Source organism: Arvicola amphibius, chromosome 10, assembly GCF_903992535.2.
Source record: "Arvicola amphibius chromosome 10, mArvAmp1.2, whole genome shotgun sequence".
Taxonomy (NCBI): domain Eukaryota; kingdom Metazoa; phylum Chordata; class Mammalia; order Rodentia; family Cricetidae; genus Arvicola; species Arvicola amphibius.
The window spans coordinates 39235497-39249225 of NC_052056.1; the positions used below are offsets into that span (position 1 = coordinate 39235497).

The 13729-nt window shown below is 46.3% G+C and overlaps 1 pseudogene; it reads left to right on the top strand.

The window, feature by feature from the left end:
* Positions 1 to 13240: 13240 nt before the first annotated feature.
* Positions 13241 to 13393, top strand: LOC119825847 (annotated as a pseudogene).
* The last annotated feature ends 336 nt before the right edge of the window (positions 13394 to 13729 follow it).

The following is a 13729-nucleotide window of genomic DNA, read 5'->3' on the forward strand; positions in this document are numbered from 1 at the left end:
TGGGGTTGAGCCCACAAGTTAGCTAAAAGATAGTTTGAGATTTGGTAATGGGGATCAAGAAATGTTGGTGGTACACGGGGCTTCCAAAAGCTCCCTCTCAGGGCTCATACACAGCCGGGTCACAGGGTGAAAGTTCTCGAGGATGTCTTACACTTCAAGCTGCCATCTTAATCATCTATGAGTTTGGGGGGAAAACTCAGGAAAAAATGGCTTAAGCCAGAGAAACGTAACCAATGGGGGTGGGTGGGAGGATAGGGGCAAACAAAGAGCAGGAACAACTTGAGGAAAAGATAGGTAGAGAAGAACGGAGGACTGAGACGGCGGTTTAGCTGGCAAGCTGTTCCAAATACAGACTATTTTCACCAAGATTCATGAAACAAATTCCATTTTCTTTGAACCTAGGGCCTCGTGTATGCTAAGTCCGCACTTTGGTCAGTCAACTACACCATCTAGCACTGTCCAAACCTACTAACAAAAGACTTTGCATTCATAGAAAGTGTCCTCCATCCCTTTCCATGGATGGAGATGGGAAAAGCAGGGACTGAGGTATCCTTGTCCGAAAGCACGCAGTAGAGTTTCCCAGCCCTTCATTTGTCTTCTAGTCCTTAATTCAGGAAAGCAGTTGCATGCCATGCTATTCTGGGACTGTTCCGGCTCATCAGGAGGATTGGTGAAAACCAATTGTGAGAAGACAGGCGCTTTGGAGATCGCTGAGATCAAAACCTTAGTTTCTCATTATTTCTAGAGACCGAAGCACAGTGCAGAGACATAAAAAGGTTTAACCAAGAGCATGTGGCTGTTCATGGAAAGCCAGGACCCAACACAGATGTTTTGATTTCTAGGCAGCCGACAACCCGAATCTCCAGGACAGAGATTTCCTTCTTTGGTTTCTTTGTTTTCATTCTGGACCCAAGGTAGTCCAGATTCCAAATGGGTGAAATGGGAGCCAAAGAATTGGCTTCTCTCTTTTGGGGTGTTTTAGGTTCTTTTTTTTCTTTCTATCTGTTAACCATAAGGAATTGAATCTACTAAAGTCCATCGCAATTTTCTGAGCACTACTCTAAGCACAGCTGAAACCAATTAGATGTTAATCAATTTTACTCTGTCTGATGCAGAGTGGAAAAAATGTCCCAGAAGTCTCTCCACCCAAGATGTTCTTGGCGGCGGGTCTTGTGCTGCGGGCCCTCCCACCCCCTCCCACTCCTCTTAGTCACACACACTCAGGAAAGAGACCCCACCAACGCCCCTCAGACCTCAGGAGAGAACAGAACCCAGCCCAGATCTGTCCCTTGAAATAAAAGGGCATCTTAGAGACGAAAGACCACATACTTAAGGCCTAGACACACCAAAACTGTGAGAGTATGGGGACTTGAGGAAACCCCAGCCCTGTCCACTCAGGGTCTTTACTACTGAATCCTCTTACGACTACCCTCCAGCCCCACCCCCTCCCATGAGAAACAAGGACCAAAGCAGACTTTCAAATCTGACAGCTTAGGGTTTGGATTTAGGTTCTACCAGTTATTGATATGATACCAAACAACTTGTTTGACCATGGTAAGCCTCAATTTATTATAAACTAGAATAATAATTTATCACCTTTAAGTATTAAAGGATTCAAGAAACTTATTGTCCCACATGGTGACAATGGATAATTACAATGAATTGCTGCCAAAGCTGATTTTCAGAGTCCTCACAACTAAAAGTCAAACATGGAAGAGTGCTGTGCATGTTGATTATCTCAGTTTAATCATCCTATAATGTCTACATGTTTAAAAATCTTACATTACATGCCACAAAGTATGTTTTGACAAGTAAAAATAAGGAGTTATGTATTTATAGATGATATTTACAATGATCTGATACATGAGGACAATAGACAAATGGTCACTTGGCCTCTGTCATTACTCTTTAATTACTCAAATACTCTTAGATAGTCAAGCATTTCATTCACCTTCCTCTTGGCCTCGTTCAAGTGTGTTGCAATATGTGTGTGTACGTGCATGTGTGCATGTGTGTGTGGGTGTGTGCATGATGTGCATGTGTATATTTGTGTGTGTGCATGTGTGTGCATGTGTGTGTGTGTGTGTATGACAATAGTGTTAGAGAGTCACAGATCTGACCTATTCCCTATGTGCTGATAGGAACTTAGCACCCTTGATCCCACTCAGAGTTTAATGCACAGATCAACTGTCTGCTTTTAACTCTAAGACTGAATCTAAAATTGAACTAAAATCTAAGACAGCCTCTGGGATAGCCACAGTGAACTAATTCACATCACCAGTCTGCCTGCATGTATTTCTGTAACAGCCACTGTGAAGTACATACCTCACACTAAACATGACTTCACAGATACTTAGCAAATCTTTCCACAGTCTTGCCATTGTCCTCATAGGGCCACCAGGGCTGAGGAGCTGTGAGTCAGCACCCCTAATCTATAGCCAGGGAACTTGAAAGAGCCAGGTGCCCTGAATGCTGGCCTTCATGGAGCAGTGAAGTAATCAGACCCGTGTTCCTTAGCAACAAGGGTCCAGTAAAAATATTCCAATGTTGTTATTCATGCTAGAGGATGGTTTCATGAGTCTTTGGTCAAGTAGAGGCTCTGGGAAGTCTGTAAAGGACTTACATGCAAACATGAAGCCTGAGTTGGACCCCAATACTCATATTAAAAGCTGGGTATGGCTGGGGAAATGGATCAGTGCTTAAGAGCACTGACTGCTCTTCCAGAGGTCCCAGGTTCAATTCCCAGCACCCACTTGGTAGCTCGCAATTGTCTGTAACTCCAGTTCCAGGGAATCCAACATCTTCACACAGATGTACACTTAGGCAAAATGCCAGTGCACATAAAACAAAAATAAATAAATCATTTTTAAAAAGCTAGGTATGGTGATGGGATGGATTTGAAGTTCCAGTGCTAGGAAATGGGAGACAGGAAGACTTCTGTGACTTGCTGGCCAGTCAGCCTAGACAAAGTGGTCAGCCCTGAGTTCTAATGAGAGGATCTGTTTCAAAACACAAGGTGAATAGCTCTTGAGGAACAACATCCAAGGTTGACCCCAGGCTTCCACGAGAGAGAGAGAGAGAGAGAGAGAGAGAGAGAGAGAGAGAGAGGAAGAAGAAAAAGGAGAAGGAGGAGGAGGAGAAAGAGGGAGAAGAGGATGACTTAGTATGTTTTTTTTTGTTTGTTTGTTTAATCTCAGTTGGAAACGTGTTGAGATCCAGAATAACCTGTGATACAGGCCTGCCTGTGGGGTGATTATCCTGATGGTATGAACTGAGGTAGGAAGACCAGCCCACTGTGGGCGGCACTGTTCCCTAGGTTGGGATCCCAGACTGTATTAAAAGGAGAAAGTGAGCTGAGTGCCAGTATGCATCACTCTCTGTTTTGACTATGGATGCAACAAGGCCAGCTGCCCCAAGCCCGTGACACTTCCCTAACATGATAGATTGTACCCTGGGACTAAGAAAAATATAAACCCTTTCTCCCCTAAGTTCCTTTTATCAGAAGGTTTCAGAAAAAGAAAAAAAAAACACTTAGACTTCAACGTATCAGCAATTCTATTAAATAAGACAGTATAACTTCACCATATTAAAGACAGAAATTGGCAAACTGGATTGAAAACCTAGTAGGCGGGAAGAAAGAACAGAACGCTGGGAAGAACAGAGTCAGGCAGATGCCATGAATCTCAGGCCTGAGACAGACATAGGTTAGAATCTTGCCAGTAAGCTACAGTCACGTGGTGATACACAGATTTAATAGAAATGGGTTAATCAAGATGTGAGAGTTGATGTGTGAACTTAGAAGTAATCTCTTTTATGCTATCCATGCCAACTGCTTCCTCGGGGTCATCTCTGCTTCAGGCAGACCTATCCTCTCTGTAGAAACCCCATGATTTTGAAGATCCATGAAGGCCCTTAGAGAATGACTGTTACCTGGAAAGAGGCATTTTTTGTAGAACAAAGCCCAGGGAAGAAGCCAGTATTGCAGGGCTGAAAGTAAAACTTTCTCACTAAGCAACAGAGACATAAGTCCTCTTTCTACTCATTGTAACATTTAATATCCGTGTGCTTGGATGGAGAAAGGATGGGAGGTAGGAGGGGCTGTGAGACAATGAGGAAGAACCTGCCATTTGATCCCCAGAGCCCAAAGCATCTGCTACGCATGCATGTTGCTGTCTTTCCAATGCCTTGTGCTACTCTAGATGGGTAGTTCCCATGTAGGGGATTTCTTGTCCCCAGTGAACATACGGCAAAGTAGCAAGACATCTTTGTTCTTCACAACTTGTACTGGCATCTATGGGTAGAGCTCAAACTATTAAAAAGGCTTTAAGGTCAAGCATAGAACTGTAACCTTAGCACTCAAGAAGCTGAGGCAGGGGGATTATGAGTGTGAGGCCAGCCTGGAAAGACTGTCCCCAAACAAAGTAGAGGAGCACTTAATGAGAGATCCCAACTCAAGATTAGGGGTAAGAAAATCTTCCAAGGAGAAGGGTCTCAAGATCTGCCCTGAAACACTCATGGAAATCCATGAGATGTAGGCTGCACTCACTCACAACTTCCTGGAGATTTTCCCTTTTTTCTATAATATTGATCTCAGTCCAGGAAAAGTGTGAATTTTGTGACTTTCTCTGGATGCCAAGATTTAGATAAATAACCTCACCCATGATCAGCCAAATATTCCCTGCTTCCTCTTCGTGTGTGTTTCCTGTACTATTGCTAAGGTCTGCGTTTAGTTATTTTTTCCTGTTTTTGTGATAAAAACACCCTTGCAAAATCTACTTAAGGGAAAAAGCCTTTTATCCCAGCTTACAATTCAGGGCAATCGTTCTATCATGGTGAGGAAGACGTGGCTGAAGGCAGAAAAGGTGCTGGAGCAGGAACAGGAAGTGAGCTGGTCACATTTCCTCGACCATCAGGAAGCAGAGATGAATGCTGGTACTCAGCTCCCTTCTTCCCTAATTCAATCCAGGACTCAGCCATGGCTAGCATTCCAGGAGCAAGTGAATTCGTGTGAAACTCAGCGCTGGCTGCTTTCTTGCCCCTTCATCTTCTACAGCACAGGTTCCCATGGGCGGCCTCCCAGGACCATCACTTCACAGGAGAGCTCTGACTTATTATGGATCCAGACCCAGCAGGAAGATTTTCTAAACCTTCCCAAGTGATTTTGATAAGTATCCAAGTTTAAGAGCTGAGAAGCCTTCTCCAAGCACGCTGGGCCCCTGGACAGTCACTTAGTTGATGCTCCCCCACAGGTGCCACGGCTCTCTGGTTGGCTAGGTATTTGCCTTGCCCATCCGTACCCATCAGCTCTTCGCTGGCCTTCACAGAGGTGCCATTCATTATTCCTCACTTGGAACATGTTGCTGGCTCTTCCTCCAAAACCAAGATCTACACGCATCCTTCAGTTGACTTACTGTCCACTCCCTCCTACTCCAAAGTAAACTTACTTCTGCTTCCCCCACAAGAAAACACTATGAATCCGTAGCTCACCTTCTCCTGTATATTTGTTTACTACAAAGTCACTGGCTTTAAGTAACATACAAATCTATTCTCTTAACATTCTGAAAGTCAAACTTTTGAAATGGATTTCAGTATTGTTACCGGAGGTTGGGGTCTTGACCAGGTGTCTCTGGGTTCTTGGTCTCCTATTCAAGAAAGAAATAAAAAGCCCACCAGATTACAAAATGGCAAGGACATTTTCTCAGAAGCAAGGCTATGGGACAGATCAGAATACACGGCAGCAGAGAAGCAGGCCACAGACTGAAGATATTCACGGGCCCAGGCTACCGCCTAGGGTCTCTTTATATGTGATCTAAAGGAAGGAGGGGCTGGGAACTGAGGGGCATGGTTTGGGTTCTCAGATTTTTAATACATAGATTGGATTATATGATAATTTCTATACTGTGCATGTCCCTTTTCATAATTACTCGGAGTTTAAAATTATACATAGGCATAAGAAGGTAAATAGAAGATATTTGTTAAAAGATAACTGAAGGACACCGTTTTTGCCTTACTGCACATGCACTGATTGTCTTTCTGCTCTCATACCTGGATACAAGGAGGGTAGGACTGAACAGACTCTAAGTTTGAGTGTCATTGGGGAAGAGAAAGTTATGTCATTGTTTAGATAGGGCTGTGTCTGCAGCTCTGTGCAAGCTGGGTCCGCTGTTGCCAGAAGTTGCATCCTTCAGAGTGGCCTGTGTATGCTCAGTATATGCAGTGAAGAGTCTCAGGCTGCTATTCTTATTAGAAAACAGTTGTGAGAGCTGAAGAGATGGCTCAGTGGTTAAGAGCACCGCCTGCTCCTCCTAAAGGTCCTGAGTTCAATTCCCAGCAACCACATGGTGGCTCACAACCATCTGTAATGAGATCTGTGCCCTCTTCTGGCCTGCAGGCAGAGAACTGAGAATACTGTATACATAATAAATAATCTATAAAAAAAAAAAAAAAAGAAAGAAAACAGTTGTGTATCAGCCAAGTGGCTCCCCAGGCTGCTACACTGTTCCCTATGCTTTTGCCTCGACTGAGCTGGAAGTAATGTCTAAGCAGGAAGTAATGTCTAAGCAGGACCATGTTTCTCCTGAAGTCTCCGAGGACCATCCGCCCTCTTCGTTTCCTGGCCTCTGCGGGCTGCTTGCATTCCTGGACTCGTAGTCTCGTCCGCCGTTTTCAAAGTGCTTTGTGCTGGTTTCCAGTTTCTGTTCGTTTCTTTTCAACTCGACTTTCAACTCTATCCTAAGCCTGTCGCTGCTGCTTCCCTGTTATCAGGCTGATACCGGGTCCACTGAAATTACAGAGAATCATTCCCTCTTGTCACGGTTCTCATCTCAACGCTCCTTCTCCTGCACTAAGAAACATCCGACTCTCCTCCCCACACACACACCCCGCCCATTCTGACTCCAGCTGGTCAGGGAGCTGACCCCTATACCAGCTGCAACGCTCGGGAAAGCAGGACCTGAACCTTGTCTGAGTGGCACAGCGGAGCTAACCCTGTTGATGAGGGCACAGGTGAGCCGGCCCTGGAACTGTGAGCAGGGGAGACCCGGCCCTACCCCTTGTCTGCCATTTGGCGCCATGGGTGGGGGAGAGATGCCCTCCCTCCATCAACTGTTTGGGAAAGGTGGAAGAGCTGCCCCTGAGCTCATGACAGCAGGAGCGTTGCCCCTGCCCCCCACCACCTGTAGGGCCTGCACCTCACCTGGGAACGAAATAGAGCCAACCCTGTTGGCAGAGGTATGGGTGCGCCGGGGGATGGGGGGTAAGAGAGGGAGAACTGTCCTTCCACGGCTCATCTCTCTTGTGGTGGTGTGGGTGGGGAAGAGATGCCCCCTAACCCTTTCACCTCACTCCCTGCAACCAACGAGGGAGCTGACTGTCCCCTTGACTGCTGCAGCATTTGAGAAAGTGGACCCTGCACCTCACCTGGACAGCAATAGAGCTGACCCTATTGCCTGGGGAGCAGGTGAACCGAGAGAACTGGCCCCTCCTTCATCTGCCATACGTGTGGCATGGGAGGAGGAGAGACACCCATCAACCACCCATCAACGCCTAAGGCAGGCAAGGAGAACTGGCCCCATGCCCCACCAACTGCAAATCTCAGCAAAGCAGGCCCTGCACTCGTCTGGGCAGCTAATAGAGCCAATACTGTTGGAGGAGGTGTGGGTGAGCCAGCCCCGAAGTTGTGAGCATGGGACAGCTGTTGCCTTTAGTCATCTGTCACGTGGTGGTACAGGTGGGGGCGCCGGGAGATGCCCTCCACCACCCCATATTCCCACCCATCAGTGCCTGAGGCAGATGAAAAAGCTGGCCCCTATACCAGGCCTTGGCAACACAGTAGAGCTGGCCCTGAAGGTGTAGGTGTGGGAATAGACCCAGAGGACAAGAAAGCAGGCGAACTAGCCCCACCCCTTGCTCATCACTGCAAAGGGTGAACTAGCCAGGGGGATTCAGGAGAGCTCACCTGGGTGATGAGGACAACGGGGAACTGGCAGACTGACCAACCTGACAACTACCCAAGTCCAGAACTAGGGTTATGAGTTGGCCCACACCAATATCCTCCCCATCTATGACCTACTAGAGCATGTGAAGGGACCAGTTCTGCAGATCCAAAGCTGCCGGATCTCCATGACACATGGCAACAGCAGGATAACCAAGAGGATCTCCAGTGAGGGCCCAGCATTGATAGTGTAGCAGAAACCAGAGCCCTCGAAGCAGATCAATGACTCTCTGCAATGAACACTTTCAAATAAAGATAATAGATAAAAGGGAAAAAGAAACATTCAACTGTGTCTGGTTTCTAAAACTGATATAAACCCATCATGTAACCCAGCTATTCAACTATTTTTCAAAGAAACACCAAATTGTGCAACTGTAGACTCATACAAGAATGTTCTTTGCATATTTTTAAAGGTTTATTTAAAACATTACAGCTTTATTGAAACAAACCTTCACATGATGACACTCAAAAAAAAAAAGAACCATATTCAGAGGGCTACAATTTAAATAAAGATGGTGCTCCGCAAAAGTCCATGTGTTAAGGACTTGGTCCCTTGGGTACCAATATTGAAAGGTGTTGTGTCCTCTAGGAGACAGAGCCCTCGGTGAGTACCATGGAGCCCCTGTCAGGCTCTCTACTTCCTGATGGTGAAGCCAGCTGTTTGCTCAATCACTTGCTCCACTATGATATTCAGCCATCTTCAAAGGCCCACAGAAGAGGGCCATCTATGTTCGGATTGGAACCTCCAAAACTGTGAACCAAAATAATCCTTATTTCTTTTGAAGTTAGCTGCCTCAGGTATCATATTATAGTACAGAGAAACAGGATTTAAACACAGGCTTCTCAAGGGGTGTAATTATCTACCATTTAAGACAACTAACTTTGTAATTTGTCAGGCTTCTAATACCTGGAGGTCATGAGCTTCTTCGAAGACAAGGATATTGCAGCACTGAGTTTTCTGGCCTCCCATTTCCAAAAAAAAATAGTGTCTTAGGGTTTCTATTGCTGTAATGAAACACCATGACCAAAAGCAACTTGGGGAAGAAAGGGTGTGTTTCACTTACACTTCCATATCATTTTGTAACATGACCCTGCTTGTTGGGGTCTCTGTCCTACCCAGTTCCCACAGCCAGTAAGTCCCAAAGAAAATCACACAGGAGTCTATGTAAGTTATAAACTGATTGGTCCATTAGCTCAGGCTAACTCTTATAACTTATATGAACCCATTATTCTTATCTATGTTAGACACATGGCTCAGTGCCTTTTTCAGCAGGGTAGATAACATCCTGCTTGTTCAGTGTCTGGACAGGACTGGGGAGGAATGGGCTTCCTCCTTTTCAGAATTCTCCTGTTCTCATTGACCCACCTCTACTTCCTGTCTGGTTGTCCTGCCTATACTTCCTGCCTAGATACTGGCCAATCAGTGTTTATTTAAGACATAATTAACAGAAAGAATATAGACAATTGTCCCACACCATCACTGTTCACCATCAAATACAGCCAGGGCAGGAACTCAAGCAGGGGAGGAACCTGGAGCAGGAGCCAATGCAGAGGCCCTGAAGGGTGCTGCTTACTGACTTGCTCCTCATGGCTTGCTCAGACTGCGTTCTTATAGAACCTAAGATCACAAGCCCAAAAAGGTGGTCCCACCCCCAATGGGCTGGGCCCTCCCCCATCAATCATTAATTTAAAAAAATGCCCTACTGGCTTGCCTATAGCCAGACATTATGAAGGAAATTGCTCAACTGAGGTTCTCCTCTCAGATGACTGCAGGTTGTAACAAGCCTATGTTCAAAACTAGCCGACATAATAAGCATGTTGAATTAGGCCACCATAGAGATGATGATAGTGACAGTAGCTTTGCCCCACCACCACCTCTCTGACCACTTACGATATCTGACACTGTCTACAGATATAGTTACATGCCCCAAATGGCAGTGGTGGGTGAGCATGACTGGCACCCAGAGGGCAGAGGGCAGAGATCCCATTAAATATTTTACAATGTGCAAGACAGTCCCCACCATGAGCAGTCAACTGACCCAAAGTTACTCTGAGAAACACTGAATTGGACCCCGCCTAGTTAGTTTGGCCGGTCGAACAAGCAGCTTTGCATCACCTTGATGAACTTCCGAAGTCCAGAATCCCAGGCTTCAGACCAGAGCAACTCAATCAGGAGATACATTCTAACAGCATCCGGTGGTACCTCAAATACACACTGATGTTTAAATTCGGCCAGAGCGATGCCTTCTAGCTCAGACTGCACTTCTGAATCGCTTGATGCTTTTAAAAGAGATGGTGGCGCCTGAGTTTTACCTCAGACCTGTTTAGTCAGATGGTCTGCCTGCAGGGAGCCAGGCACAGATCTGTGGGAAAGTTCTCTGGATGGTTCTAAGTGTGACCCACTGGGGAAGCTCATCCCTGTGACCTCGGAAATGTGAAGTCATCCAGTGTAGAATTGCAGAGTCTCAAACCTTAGGAGACCCTGGGAGCTAGAACCCAGGCTTAACAAGGTCCTCAGGTGATTCCAAGTCGTGTTAAAGTTGGAGAAGACCTGGCCAGTAGTGGCCCATGCCTGAGATCCCAGCACTAAGGAGGCAGAGGAGATCAGGATGCTGTTTGTTTTCTTTTTTAAAAAATCCTATTTCTTTTCAAATTATAAAATGCACATTTACAGAGGCCATTCATTTCACCCCTACGTGGTGGAAATTGCTCAAGATCTCATTCAAACAATGCTCTTCTGTTTTCAAATGGCGAGTATCACAGGACTACGCTTAGGGTGCTGCTCACCAGCAAATCCTTAGATTCTAAGCAACTCCCAGCCGGGCATCCAGGAAGAAGTCTTAACAAAGCAGTGTGTGGAAAAGCACTCTCTCCCCTAAGACGCGGGGGTGTGGTCAACAGTGAGTAACTTGGCTGAGAGTTGCCTGGGGAAGTAGGGGTCTCTGAAGAGGCACACCCAGAATGTGTTAAAGGAAGGGGGAGAAACGGGTCATGATGAACATAGGCAGGCTGGAAGGAAGTCCAGAAGAGCCAATGTTTGCAGAGAACTGGGAGTGGAGGTGGGGGTTCCCAGGGATCAATGCACAATGCAGCCCTCCGCGCTCAGGTCTCAGGGTGAATTGTGAGCGGACAAACTCCATTTCTTTTTCATCTAAATAAAGGAAGAAAAGTAGAATGAGCTGGGCAAGAGAAAAGAACAGAAAGGAGAAATAGAAAAAAACAGATTTTTTTATAGCCTCTAACCTTTGAATTAGAATTACTCTACCCATTTCATAGGTGCTAAAACAAACAAACAAAAAAAAAACAAGATTTGGACTCAGTCACTTGCTTGAGGATCTGTGAGCAGGCCAGCTAAATTTAATCAGCTTTGTCTTATTGCCATTCACCAGGCTGGAGGTGACTGGTACAGACTGGATTATGTCCTCACTACCAGTCCCCTGGTCCCATTGTTTATATGTTCAAGACCAAGTCCCTCTAGCTCAGAACATTATCCTATTTTATGGAGGTAATCCCCTTGAACTGAGATAGCCAGACTGCGTGCTGATGCGATGGGGCTGGTGTCCTTACAGAAAGGGGAAATCTGGAGAGATCCAGCAATAAAGACTGTGTGAGTAAACCAAGGAAGGAGATGGTTACCCAAAATCAAAGACACGAGCCTATACCATACTTTTCCCTCTCAGCCCTCAGAGAAGCCAGCCCTGTGGGCACATCAGTCCAGACTTCTGGCCTCCAGAGCAGAGGCAATAAATGTCTGCAGTTTAAGCCACCTAGTGTGTGGTGCTTGGTTATGGTGGCCCTGGGGGGGGGGGGAACCTAAGTGACACTCTGCAAAGGGTTTAATTTTTTAAAAGAAAAGGAGAAAAACAAAAGCCATAGCAATTACTTTTTCAGGAAGAGAGTAACTTAACAAGCCAGCCGAGCAGGTGTTGGAGGACTTCCCAGGAGAAGGCTGGCATGTACTGAGAATTGCAGGAGGCAGCTACACTCTCCAGAGACAGAGAAGGAAAAGAAGAGGCCAACGTTATCTGGATCCAGGCTGTCAGCACGGAAGGCCTACGGAGTGGGGCCCAGCCTGGGGGACGCTGGGAGCTTCAGCTCGGATGTGTGGAAAAACCATGGGAGCCAGAACCACACGTCTTCTGCAGAAGCCTTGCTTGAACACCCTGGCAGAAACAGAAGACAACAGTCTGAAGACTCCCCTGCAGACTGGAGTCCCCTTCACGTCTGTGGTCAGAGTGTCCAGGGAGCCAGCCCGGGGCAAACAGACAAGTGCATCTTGCCGTCACTTCCCTTTTTATAAACACTTCAGCAGGGATCCTGTCAAGAGGACCCCATTTAGCACCCCTTGCTAGTGCCTCATTTTCAGTGGCTCTGCTAGCTGTTTGGTGAAGCAGACACCTTTGTGGGCAAACTCCTTCATGAACGCCCCTTCAGAGAGCCTTTATTTCATTTCAACTAAAAACACTTCTGAGAAAACCGAGCGTGCCTGGAGGTGTTTGCGCCTGCCATCTTTCTAACAAGCTTAAGCGAGTTGAACATCCCCAAAGAATTCCTGTCCACCACGGACACATTCCTGCCTTTGACCTTGAGCCAAAGCATGGCTCAGAATGTGAATGAGGACATACAGACTCACCAAAGATGTCCCCAAGCTTCCTTTGTTCGGGGAGGACATCGCTTTGGAAATTGTTCCCATTTTACCTCTTCCTCTTCCTCCTACTCACTATGTAACCCTGGCTGGCCTGGAATTAACAAAGATCCACTACCTCTGCCGACAGTGCTGGGCCTAAGGGCATGTGTGCCACTGTGGATGGCTCTTCTCTCTCTTTTTTTTTTTTTAAAAAAAAGATTTTATTTATTTATTATGTACACAGGATTCAGCCTCCATGTATGCCTACAGGCCAGAAGAGGGCACCAGATCTCATTACAGATGGTTGTGAGCCACCATGTGGTTGCTGGGAATTGAACTCAGGACCTCTGGAAGAACAGTCAGTGCTCTTAACCTCTGAGCCATCTCTCCAGCCCCTGGCTCTTCTCTTATTGGTTAGTTATGTTTGGGGGTTTTTATTCTATACCCACCAAGATGTGAGCGCAATTCTCCTAGAATTAGAATTTCACAAGTGCACTTGCCCATCTGGTTCTCTCATCTCGCTGGCCGGCCCGAGGCGAACCCCCTCTCCGGGGGTGGCGGGTGGAGAGGGGGCCGTGCCGCCGTCAGCTCTCATCCAAAAGGAAAAAAAAAGCTCATACGACTCTTAGCGGAAGATCACTCGGCTCGTGCGTCGATGAAGAATGCAGCTAGCTGCGAGAATTAATGTGAATTGCAGAACACATTGATCATCGACACTTCGAACGTACTTGCCGCCCCGGGTTACGCCCAAGATTTTTATTTTATATGTATGTGTGTTTTGTCTGCATGTATGCCTGTGTACCATGTGCATGCCTGGTGCCTGCAGAGACCACAAAAGGGTCCCCTGGAACTGGAGTTATAATCGGTCATGAGCCACCATGTGGGTTCTGAGAACAAGACCCAGGTTCTTTGCAAGGACGATAAGTGCTCCAGCTCCACTTTTTTATTTAGTTTTGGGGATTATAATATAGTTTCAACTTTTCCCCTTCTTTCTTCCTTCCAAACCTTCCCCTCTCTCCTTCAAATTCATGGCATCTTTTCCACTAATTATTATTGCATGTATGTGTGTGTATGTACATATATATAACCCGTTCAGGTTGTATGATGTA